At 33.8% G+C, this 13211-nt stretch overlaps 1 long non-coding RNA gene across 1 annotated transcript in view; it reads right to left on the bottom strand.

The window, feature by feature from the left end:
- The window catches only part of LOC111086757, a 26803-nt gene extending 14917 nt beyond the window's left edge, over nt 1-11886 (bottom strand). Inside the window, exon 1 of the long non-coding RNA XR_002611482.1 lies at nt 11418-11886. This is a non-coding gene — a long non-coding RNA (uncharacterized LOC111086757). The remainder of the gene's footprint in view (nt 1-11417) is intronic.
- Between the last annotated feature and the right edge of the window lie 1325 nt (nt 11887-13211).

Here is a 13211-nt window from a genome sequence, read left to right as displayed (position 1 = left end):
GTACTCCACCACTAATACATGATAAAGATAGAACTAAGTACCTATCACCACTAATACATGATGAAGATAGAACTAAAGTACCTATACACCACTAATACATGATGAAGATAGAACTAAGTACCTCCCACCACTAATACATGATGAAGATAGAACTAAGTACCTATCACCACTAATACATGATGAATATACAACTAAGTACCTCACCACTAATACATGATAAAGATAGAACTAAGTACCTATCACCACTAATACATGATGAAGATAGAACTAAGTACCTCCCACCACTAATACACGATAAAGATAGAACTAAGTACCTAATACATGATGAAGATAGACCTAAGTACCTCCCACCGCTAAATCTAGTAGATTCGTTATGGCCACCTACTACTGGGCAAACCGGTAGCTAGATATAGTGTTTATTTTATTTTAGAATAAGTTTAGTGTTGTATGTTTTTTTATCCGTATCTATGGAACTGTTAGTGTAAACAAAACTATACGTTGACAGCGAACGAAAAAAGCGAAATATTTGCCGGAAAACAAGAAAAAAAATCTACGTTTTACATTCATAGACAATGCCTGAAAAGGACCACTCGTGTGTGCGAATTGTATCGCGCGTAATGCAATAACGGATCTTCTTAGCTACCGGAGAACTAATGTGGGCTTCATCTATGAAAGTCAAGAATGAAACCAATAGCCAAGGAGGGAGGTAAGGATCCAAGGTATACCCGATCCTCTTAGGTTACTTGACCAACAGAACGCTCAAAGATCAGAGGTCAGTGTACAATCTAGTGGGACTAAGCTTGGTACACATGCTCAGGTACGATTGACGGGTTTTTGGGTAGCTATAGAAACAACTGGGCATCTGTGAATCATGGGAAAGCCTTCGAACCTCTCAGCAGAACGCGGCTATTTTTTTACTTGTCCGATCAAAAAACGAGAGACTACACGTAGCTTATCTGGGATTATTGTGCGCGCGTTTCAGTCCGTTGGTATAATGTTTTTAAAAAACTTTTACGGAAGTTCACGTCAAGGATGATTGAGCTAAGAACAATCACATTTTAATTTCTTATGCTTTTAAAACAATATTGGTCAACAACGGTAGAAGAATAGGACCCGTACTATTGATGAAGAAAATATCCTAAAATACTTAACTCAAAAGAATCAGTCTCTGCGAAGATTCATGAAACAATATTTTAAAGTACACAACTTTGAAACGTGCTGATTAAAATAATAATTATCTGGTCAGTTGAAACAGCTTCGGCGTGTAAGATGAATTCTTTAAAATGTATTAATCTCTGATGCAAAAAACAAAATTACAGTAGATTTTGCTTATATCTAAACAAACTTAAATTAGTAGTATTTTTTCGCCCCCCCCATTACAAAGTACTGGGTAATGCATTCTGACCACTAATTCCCCCTCCCCCCAAATATGTTGAGTAGTAGATTTATACATTTCTGAATCAAGAAAACGCGATGTTACTATATTCTCTTATTTGTAAGATTAGCTAGACTTTCGTCGGTATTATTCTTACCTCTGGAGTGAAGGATACTACAGAAATTGCCCGGCATGGCCAGGTGGTTAAGGCACTCGACTCCCAATCTGAGGGTCGCGGGTTCGAATCCCTGTCACACCAACCATGCTCGCCCTTTTAGCCGTGGGGGCGTTATAATGTGACGGTCAATCCCACTATTCATTGGTAAAAAAAGTAGCCCAAGAGTTGGCGGTGGGTGGTGATGACCAGCTGCCTTCCCTCTAGTTTTACACTGCTAAATTAGGGACGGCTAGTGCAGGTAGCCCTCGTGTAGCTTTGCGCGAAATTCAAAAACAAACGAACTACATAAATTCATGCTAAACATGTGACAAGTATTGACTATGTTGATTGAAGGTTACGTATCTTTATATGTAAAAATACGTGGTATTTATTATTACATACGTAAAAGTTACTCTTTGATACGTGTTTCATAAGGTATTTTCTATTACTATTCATGAATGTAAGCTAGAAAAACAAAAAATACAACCTCGTTTACTAAACTATAATAAAACACGATCGTTATATTAACAAAGACATTAAGAACTATGGGAAGTTCAAACACTAATATCCACGGTCCAAAGGACTACCTGCTCACATCCGTTCCTAATTTTGAACTGATAGACTGGAATAAAGGCAGCTAGTCAACAGCATCCACCGCCAACACTTGGGCTATTCTTTTCTGACTAAATGGTGAGAGTTGACGCCAACCATTGGGCCACGCTCGGTCCCTTTAACAATGTGAAAAACTGTATTTATTATATTGTCACGAATGTTGCACATACATTAAGATCAAGTTTTAAATGAAACGAAAGCTTAAAATAATCAACATTGCTGGGACTTTTTTCTTTGTTACTGTTTTTTTTTAAAGCTTAAAACTGCAAAATGAGCTATCTGCTCTTGTGCCCACTGCAGGTAGAGTAACCCCGATATTTAGCGTATACGGCTTCCAGCTTATCCCTGAGCCACTGCAGTGACAAACAGATCAAATGAAATTGGACTAGAAAGGGGAGTTATATTTAACTGAAGTAATTATTTACATTATAGAATAATTTACTGAAAATTTGAAATTCTGTTAAACTTGAAGCTTATAAATGTTCTTAAAGTAATAAATCTTGTGATGATCATATACAGGGCTACGAGTGACCCCACCTGGCGGTCATTCCCTTAGCTTATGTCCTTCTAGAGAAGGGGGGAAGTTTTCCATACAGAGCGCCTTTTATCGAGGCTTGAGTAGGACTGTAAATTAGTATAAATCTGTCGTTTATAAATAAGCTTGAAGCAACTAACGTGAGCTTTATCACTCTACATCGTGAGGTAATTTCTGCTATTATTTTTATGATGTGGAAGGGCCGAGTAAAATGATATGTGTAACCTCTAACGCCATTTTAAATGAATCATCGGGTAAAATGCTGAAAGAAAATTATGGCACTAAGAGACTAGACTCGGAAGCGAAAACCCAAGACGTTGTTTCAAACAGACCGTGACAAATTGATCTGTGCCATTACTGGATCACGTGATCAAACGGAAGGGTCTTCCAACTAGCGCTCCACATGTTTTAAGTGGACTTTTACAGAGAGCATTGACTTTGTCTTATACATTTTATAATAACTCTGAAAGGAAAGGAAAGTATTGTTTGTTCAAATCAAATTATAAACGTTTACCATATTCAACTAAAGTTTAACTATTTATTTCCGCTTTGAGCAAGAAAAAGAATTATAGTTTATGCTGGTTGTGGCTTTTCCCACTAAGTCGTTCATAAAATGTGTTCGTTTTTTAAGAGTTTCCATTATTATTATTCTTGATAATCAAATTACAAAAAATTCTAAAAGATATTATAATAAAGTAGTTCCAATTTCTGGAGAAAGAATCAAATGTTCCGAGGCCAGTGTTTTTTAGTTATGCTTTTTTCAGTTATAGTTATAGTTAAAGATTTATACATTTATTTAGTTTTAGTTACTTATCGTTATTAGTTTCATTCTAGTTTTAGTTACTTGTCGTTATTAGTTTCATTCTAGTTTTAGTTACTTATCGTTATTAGTTTCATTCTAGTTTTAGTTACTTATCGTTATTAGTTTAATTCTAGTTTTAGTTACTTATCGTTATTAGTTTAATTCTAGTTTTAGTTACTTATCGTTATTAGTTTAATTCTAGTTTTAGTTACTTATCGTTATTAGTTTAATTCTAGTTTTAGTTACTGATCGTTATTAGTTTCATTCTAATTTTAGTTACTTATCGTTATTAGTTCATTTCTAGTTATAGTTATTATTAAAATTAACTACGTATCATTTTAGTTATTATTATAGTTAACCAAGTGGTGACGGCCTTAAGATCTGTCGAGGTAAAATAACGACATTAACTAACCCCTTCACAACACTCTTCTTAGGCTGGCCAGCCACCAAAATTGAATGATGAGAAGTCTTCAGTAAACATACTTTCGGCTTATCTATATTAAATTTATTTTTTTTGCATTTTTTATGTTTTCTATTTACAGGGATTTCAGTCAGACCGTTTGTGGTGGTGATGACTAGGTGCCTTCCCACTGCTAAATTATAGATAGCAGATAGCCCTCGTATCTAGTGTCTAAGCAAGAGTTTTCACTTTTAATTATTCGCAGTGTTGAACCCATTTAATCTTCCTAGCTTTTCTATACTACACTATTCAGTTTAAATGTATCATTAAGGCTTCGTTCATCTTTCATCAAGCTCCATTTGTTTTATATCTTAGTGCCACCTAGTGGTTTAAACAGTTGAAAGTTCAAATATTCTAATTTATTTAACTGATTAACAAGATGGCGTTTTAAATTTCAATGTGTTATTCACACATTTATCAATTTGTTTTTGTCCAATTGTAGTTGCCACGCGCGGTTACTGAGAACACTATATTTAACGTATCTCGCCAATAGACATGATGATTAATGCGTATTCTGTATTACTAGCACATTCGCCATATTTATATGTAGTTATTACGAAGTTACACGGAATATTCTGCAGGTGCAACATTCACTATATTCATCTATATTATTCACACTACATATATTCCTAGCACTAACGCTGCTACGAAAGACATGTAGCTATGGCGTACGTTACGAAAGATACCATAGTTTAATGCAACATTTATGCAGGTGCGAGTGACATACATATTGTAATGTATATGTGTGTGAATAACACTATTTTATATGCATTTCTGGCATCTATTAGAGACCTGGATACCACATCTCTAGCGATAACGTTGTTAAGAAAGGCATACAACTGTTACAAGGGACACTACAGTTTCCAAGGGGAACTATTATATATACTGATTGTATGTATATATATCTTAAAAATTTATTTTATTTTTCATTATACTTAAATTAATTTAAGTTACTATATGGTGACGTAAGACGGACTCCAAACTCCATAGATATCATATATACTACTCGTATGCATAGGACATGATATTCATACTAGTTACTTAAATAATCATGAGAGATACCCTATTGATACACTTCTCGTGTTATAAGGAAATAAATACTTGTATATGTTATTCTGAATTGCAACACACCTGCAGCTACTAGGGAACTGAGGGCGCTGTTTTAAAATTCACGTGACACGTCATGTTTTCGAAATATCTTTAATGTGTTTCTTCTTGAAAAACTACGAAAAACGATCAGTTACATAGTGGAAACTTTACTGACCTTGATAACACTTTTTACTTTTAATAATTGTTTGTTTGTTTTTGAATTTCGCGCAAAGCTACACAAGGGCTATCTGCGCTAGCCGTTCCTAATTTAGCAGTGTAAGACTAGAGGGAAGGCAGCTAGTCATCACTACCCACCGCCAACTCTTTTACCAACGAATAGTGGGATTGACCGTCACATTATAACGCCCCCACGGCTGAAAGGGCGAGCATGTTTGGTGGGACGGGGATTCGAACCCGCGACCCTCAGATTGCGAGTCGAGCGCCTTAACCACCTGGTCATGCCGGGCCCACTTTTAATAAAGTGTCATTAGTTGACGATTTTTTTAACCAGATTTAAAACGTTTTTATTTATACGTACCCATATTTACTCAGTAGACAATAAATCTGAAGTAATGAACAAACTAAAAAAAAAAAAACTAGTTACATTTACAAACACTGAATGATTTCAATTTAAATCATGGAGAGAACATTGTGTTACATACCAAACAAACCATAAAAGTGTTAAATCGATAATGTAATAAAATCCTCATTTTTATCAAAGATAGAAAAAAATCAAAAGGGGCATACTTAATTCCAGAACATTAGTCCAGTTTACTATCAGGAATTGTTTAAAGGTTAATGAAGATAATGTAATCAAGAGCTAGGGACATTTATAAAAATATTGTTATCGATAACAAAATCTTTTTGAGGCTTCCTTCTCGAATAAAGTAACTTGATTTTCAGATTTTAATATGTGGGTAGGTAACAGAAAATAACTTGTTTTGGACGACTGCTATAATTTGAGAAAAACAGGAAGTATTTTAGCTGGAAAAGGTATGCTTTCGGTTAAGAAAAATTATTAGCATTGACGAAATATTGCTTATACAACGCAATTTACCGTTGATAAAATCTGGTTGTGGATTTATTTCTTTTACAATTACTTGTAAGGCGAAACTAACCCATTTACAGTGATGTTTAAATACATAACGAGATAAAGAGATGTAAAACATGTACTTAAATAGAGATAAAAAGATGTAAATATGTACCTAAGTAAAAGACAAAGCAGAGTAAAATATGTACGTAAGTACAAGATAAAGCAACTTAAACTAAAATGACTTTATTGAAGTGGTGCACAGTTAATTGACTGACTGAAAAAAGTGATTAAAAGCTGATATCTGGTTTATAAAGAAACGCGAGAAAGTAATCAAAAATCTCTAGTGTGCAGCAAACAGTAATAAGTGTGAGAACAAGGGGCATGGGTAGATAAACATTCAAGATAATCGTTCAAAATTTGGAAGATTGCTTGAAAACACTTGATTATCTTTCTTGTTGCTATTTTTGTTTATTTAATGGGGAAAACATTGAGCGAAAGTACTAGAGTTTTAATCATGTGTATTAAGAGTTATTTTAGATTTATGATTGAATGTTATAGCTTTTACTAAATCAGACTCATAAACTTTCTCATCTTTCAAATTTTTACAGTAAAACTATCTTTCTTTATAAACGCTGTTAAACTGTAAGATAAATACAACTGCCTGATATACCCCCCCCACACACACACACACCCATCCCCACATATATATGTAAGCAGTACTTCCTTTATGCAACGGAAAGCTAAGTTTTCAAGATTAAATCAGCTACTGACTGCTAGCTCCTTAGAGACATCTTTTAACCTTCACGACTTACTCGTCTAGTATTATTTATATTAATGATTCACAACAAGTGAGGTAACGTACCTTCGACCTTTTGACGTTTGAAATCACGCTTTCTTTTACAAACAACACTGATCTTATCTTTCTCTGTGTTTGTCTTATCAGTAGTTTGCACGTGATACTAAGCGAATGTTTGTTGAGCATTCGTTTATTGACGTCACTGAAGAATGGCACACTAGTTAGAAGAGTTCGAGGCAAGTATTCTATATCATCAAATCCCTAATCATAAAAAGGGAAAAGGAGTCAGTCATGCTCATTGGTTCAATCGAGAAGAAGAAGGCAGAATATGATTCTGATATATTTTTATTGTAAATATTGTCAGTTACCCGAAAAAGCTAAAGAGGAGTTAAAACAACGAATAAATATCAACACTCTGCAAAATATGTATTTTTTAGACATTGATTTGATAGTTATACCTGAAATACCTGCCACTGAAATATGACAATTATGTAATTCTATAATTTTCCGACAAGTTACGTAGATAGATGTGGTTTGGTTTCAAATTCTACTTGATTTTATTTGTTGTTTCGTCAGAAAATTATGAAAAGTATACGAGAATCTACCTTAATGTTCGTGTTTCAGCATTAAAGAAGTGTCATAGTATCTATGTGTTCTGCTTTAAAATTTTGGTTATTATGTATATTGCGGTAAAATCTTCTATCAGGGGTTAGCTTGCGCTCTATTCAGAAAAGACTATCATGAGTGTTGCAGTAAACATTCTATTATATTTAATTTAAGAACAGAAAACTGGGGATCAATTTCATTGAAATTTACAATAAAAAAAGACGTTCGAGTTTAAATGCTATTGCACAAACCTTGCTTTCCAACTACACAAATGAATTTGGTTATTACAAATTCTGTGCGTAACTTGCACGTTCAAAAGGGCCTTGGCTATGACTGTTAAAGTATACAAGGGTTTAATAGGTGCTCTGTAAAAAACGTTTGGTTATCGTGACTTGCAATTACAGTTTACCATCTGGTTCGGCCGATCTTTTGTAATGAAGTCTTGGCTACCATGACTGTTGCAGTTAAATCTTCCATCTAGGTTGGCCGGTACTTTATAATGAAGCCCTGTCAACCTTGGCCATTACAGTAAAAACTTTGACCAGTGGTTAACCAATGTAAACACTGCAACAAGGACTTAACGCACCAAACTATGATGACAACGTATAACATAAAACTAGATGACTGAGTGGACATTGTTGCTATTTGGTTAAATCTTCCAATTAATGGTTGTTGAGAAGAGGAAATCCATTGAATATAGCAATAAAATTTCCAAGTTTCCTCCTCCTAAACGGCCCTGCAATCTGATCTTGATCATGGAACATGTACTACCAAAATTATATCACGTTGGAGCAATATACGAAACTCATCTAGCTAACTGTTAGTCTGTTTATAGTTTATATATATATAAGTTATTACACGGGAAGACAGAGATATAGCAACTCTATTGGTTTTAGTTCAGTTTTTGGAAATATCACAACATGCTATGACTGTGTTTGGTATGTAGTGACGTCGAATGGCCTCCTTCCAAATTTACCATTACAACATCTAAATCTGCTCTTATAGCTAGCAACACGAGTGAAACAAAAAACCACTTCTCAGCTGGTGCTCTATTTTGGGAAGAAGGGGTGAAAAGTTTCTCCTAGGACTTTGTGTCTGGAATGAAACCATTTTAGAAATGACTGAAATAGTTCTCCTACGCCAGGGGAATCACGAAAATAGTCCGGGGTAACCAAATTTAGCCGTGTCATGAACGTGGGAAGCGAGAAGATGGCTGCTAGAGAAACAGATACAGGCTAAATGTTAGTTGTTATGTCACTTAGCTGAAGCAGCCAAAAAATGACTAACAGCATTCTTTAGGGTAAATCTAAGTAACATGTCAGATATACAAAGTTGTGATTTATGTAAAGAGTGGATGGTTATAAAAAGCTTTTAGTTTTTGAATTGAGACAGAAATGAGGTCAAAATATTGAACTTTTAACCAAGGAATATTCTTGATTAATACTTATTTCTATAAGTTCTGATAATCAACAATAATGCAAAATCTTCTGATCTCTCATGTAAGTATGTAAAACTTCAAAGTAGTGGACATATGACAGGGAGATTAAAATTGGGTACAATATTGTGTTCGTTGGGAAATCAAACTCATGCAACTAAAACAACAGCATGTATTTATCAGTCACATAGCCTTGTAATTAACAGGTGTAAAAGCCCTATGAATTTATTTTCTAAAACAAAAGTTACAGTCAACTCTGTTACAGACTTGGTAGTGTTTATACATACCGGTAGAAAGTTTTAATTTGCCTCTGATATTTATTTCTTTGTCAATACAATGCCACGACAATGAAGATTTCAAGATATTACATGTGAGATATACGGAGTGAGCCATAATCTGTCCCTCAATAAACACGCCTATCTTCATGACTGAGCTGTATTTGTATGGCCACTGAATTAGTCTACAGTTACAAACATCCAAAGTGTATCCCACCATTGTCAGTTATCATTATTTATAAAAGGTCAGATGAAACACAACATAATTAGCATCCTTTGAGAGGGGGTTGCTAAGATCCAGCTACTATCTGTGGTGTAAAAATCAAAGATGAGGATTACACACAAATAAAAGAACTAGAAAAAAAAACTTGTGAAACTTAGCATGTAAGTGGTATTACTAGTGTTCTAAACACAGGCTACTTTTTATGGTCTAAATTTGTTTGTTTGTTTGTAGTTAAGCACAAAGCTACCCGATAGGTTATCTGTGCTCTGCCCACCACGGGTATCTAAACCCGATTTATAGCGTTGTAAGTCCGTAGACTGGGGGGCTGATGATAAAGTCATCTACATTTATAGAAATGTTTGTTTGTTTTATAATTTTCATGCAAGGTTACATAAAGGTTATTTAAGCATATCAGTCTCTAATCTTGAACCGATAGACTAGATAGAAGACAGCTAATCAATAGCACCCACCGCCAACTCTTGGGTTACTCATGTTTAATCGAATAATGAAATTTGATCACCATTTTATAACGCAGCCACAGCCACAAAGTGCGGAGCATGTTTTTGCGGTAGCTAGATGCGAAGCACGAACCTTGATATTCACAATCCAAGCACGTTAACCAAGAGGTCACGCCAGGCCCGTTTTAAAATTATAGATCATTGTCTTTATTAAGAGCGTTTAATGGATAACAAACAAATATTATTCTGTTACTATAATTTAGTCCGGCACAAATAACAAATTGTATTTTTTCAAAGTTACTGATGAAAATAAAAAAATATTTGAACAATGTTAGTAAAGTTGATTTCCTAGATGGGGAAAATTCTTCTGCATACAAAATCGAAAGGAAAGTTTCATATTTTACCAACAGGTAGCGCTGAGAGATTCCTCATAACATCACAGTAGAAATGATGAGACAAGGTTTTACCAACTTCACCTCTCTGCGAGATGAGATGATCCCACACTTGCGTCAAGATTCATGGTTGCCATGGCAAAGTTTGCTCAACAGGTAACGCATATTGTACAAGATGGAGAAACAGATAAAAGAACTACCTATATTATTTTTCATAGTATTAAATAATTAATTTAAAATTTACTTTTACTTTGGTTTTCTTGCTTTCTTTTGAAACTAAGTGATGATTTTTGTCATTATTTTTAGAAACAACCAGTAGTTCTATTGACTACTCAACAACCACATGATCTGGAACACTGCTGGATCGTTAGAATATTTTACTTTAAATTACCAGAATCATTCTACTCACCCTATGGTAACCCACACTTGAGAATTAAGTGAACTGTACGAATTAAGTGATAAATAATCGTTTATCTCAAACAGAATTGACAAAACTCTACTATAAAGTATTATCAAATCTCAACCCACTAGTACGTCTTTCTCAGATCTACAAAGTATAAAGTTCAGCTCATAGCTCTCTTTTCTTGAACACTAAAAAAAAGTTGGCGGATGAAGTGTGAAATTAAATGTGCAGATATATTTGTTAGAATAAAAAAAAATTAATAACGAAAACTAAACACGAGCTCTTGTTTCTTCGAATCATTGTTGATTTGATATTTTTAGTTGTTCATTAATAACTGTGTTTTATAAAACGTAAATAACTTCAATACATGTTTTCCTTTTGTTTAAGATAAAGAAAAACGTTTGAGAGCAATGGCCTTATTTGTGAGAGCTGGATAATATATCTTTGTTTATACAGGTAAGTTCGCCTACGCATAATAACTTTTATGTGGGCGATTTACGAAAAACCTGAAGCAAAACGTTACGAAAGAAAGTGATGGTTACGAATGCGTTAAACACACACTTTCATCAAACAATACTAGCATATGTTATTACCCAATTCCTTCTACCGCTTTACATAGCTACCTTTATTGTGATTAAAAGAATGCTTTTCAATTTAATTCCCATCCTGTATTTTTAGTGAATTACAAGAATAAGGTGTTGTTTAATATAATAGGAGGTAAGTATATAGAAGTGGGTAGTCCTCACTGGAGTTGTGTCATACTCACATCCTTGTAGCTTCACTGCATGACTGCGTCGTCTCGCAGTGAAGCGCCATCTCCCACATTCCATCATCCACGCAAAGAGTTACTGCTGAGACTACCACCTCTTGTTACGCCTGGAAAGCTTTTCTTTCGTTTTCTGTGGTAACATGACTGCAAATCCCTTTCAAAATGACAGACAATCAACATATGCGGTAATGATGTTTGTAAAACGCCTCGAGAATTAATCATGATTGTTGAATTATCTATAGCAATGTACTGCTTTCGATAACCAGCATCTTAATGTTCAAGAACTTTGTCGCCATCTTGGATACAGCGGTAATCCGGACGTAGTACGTCATTGGCGGAATACTTCAGATAAACTCGAGCACGTGAACATTGCGTGCTCTGTTCAAATGGTGTATTAAAGTAATAAGCAATTTTTTCAATGCTCGAATCGCAATTTCAGTATCTACATCCTATAGTGTACAATCTGTGTGGGTATGTATATTTATATATATATAAACACGTGTGGATATAAATATACTTTTGTGTGCTATCAGGTAAAATAAAATTACTCAAAACTGACATACGATGTTATGTGAAGTTATACATCAGATTTCTTAGGGTCATATATACAGTCAATTTAAACACTCAAACAAACAAAAATGTTTCCAACGTAATTATGGATACAATAATTGTAATTACTTATATCATATCGAGTAAAATTATTTGAAACTCAATGTAAAGATAATATAGTTCATAATGGGTAAAACTTCAATGGCAAGTAATTCAAGGATTTCTTCCCGGATCTAAAAGATGAAACTCCTCTAACAATTCGTACTTAGAACAGACTGTAACATTATAAAAATCTGTCTCCCGAAACTATACTCGTTTTACTTCTTTGTATATTTATATTTCTTGTTTCATTAACTATCTTTATTGTATTACATTACGTTAAGAATAAAATATTGCAATATCGTGGAATTGTGTGGAATATATTCAATTTTTGTTGAGCATATAGTAAAGGACCACAAAACAAGAAGCTATTGAAAATCATATCTATTTTGTTTGAATTTCTCAATGACTGCTTAATGATCACATACACACTTTTATGTTTGTTCGTTTGTTGTTTAAACTTCTAAATTTTCTGTTTGTATACTCATTTATCTGTGTAATGTTTCTGGTTGGAACGCTGAGGCAGATACGATATAAATACATATGTAAACAAATATAAAACGCTAAAGAGTGGAGCAAAAGAACTTACCAACTATATGAATGAAGAAGTTTAACTTAGACGTTTTATTTTTTCTTCCTCTCACTTGTTATTCAGGCATATACATGTTTGAAGCAACCAATTTATTGACTGATTGATAAATAAATTAACTAGTTAATGAACGATAATTTTATCTGATCTAAACATATACGTTATGTGATATACACTTACAATAAATATAAACGACTCTAGTAACAATTTTTAGTAGTTAAAAAGTTATAAAGTTACTAAGTTCATAGTTTTGGAAACATAATCTCACCCTCTTTTGTTCTTAATTATAAATTTGCCATCTTTCTAAACCGCACTTCATTTCGTTCTTGTTTGTTCGTTTTTATTTATTATGCACTGTAGTATTTATTGTTTATGACTCAATAAACAAAGCTATTCTTAAAGGGAGATACTGATAAATTAAGATTTTTATTACTATAGAAATATAGATATATTGCTAGTGGAAAATCCACAAAGAAGTTAATTAGTGCCATCTAATGAGCATTTAAAGAACTATTACTGAAATCATTTTGAGCAAAATTAAAGTTTGTTTTGTT

This window comes from Limulus polyphemus, unplaced genomic scaffold, assembly GCF_000517525.1.
Source record: "Limulus polyphemus unplaced genomic scaffold, Limulus_polyphemus-2.1.2 Scaffold1400, whole genome shotgun sequence".
Classification (NCBI taxonomy): domain Eukaryota; kingdom Metazoa; phylum Arthropoda; class Merostomata; order Xiphosura; family Limulidae; genus Limulus; species Limulus polyphemus.
This window is presented reverse-complemented; position numbering and strand designations above follow the sequence as displayed.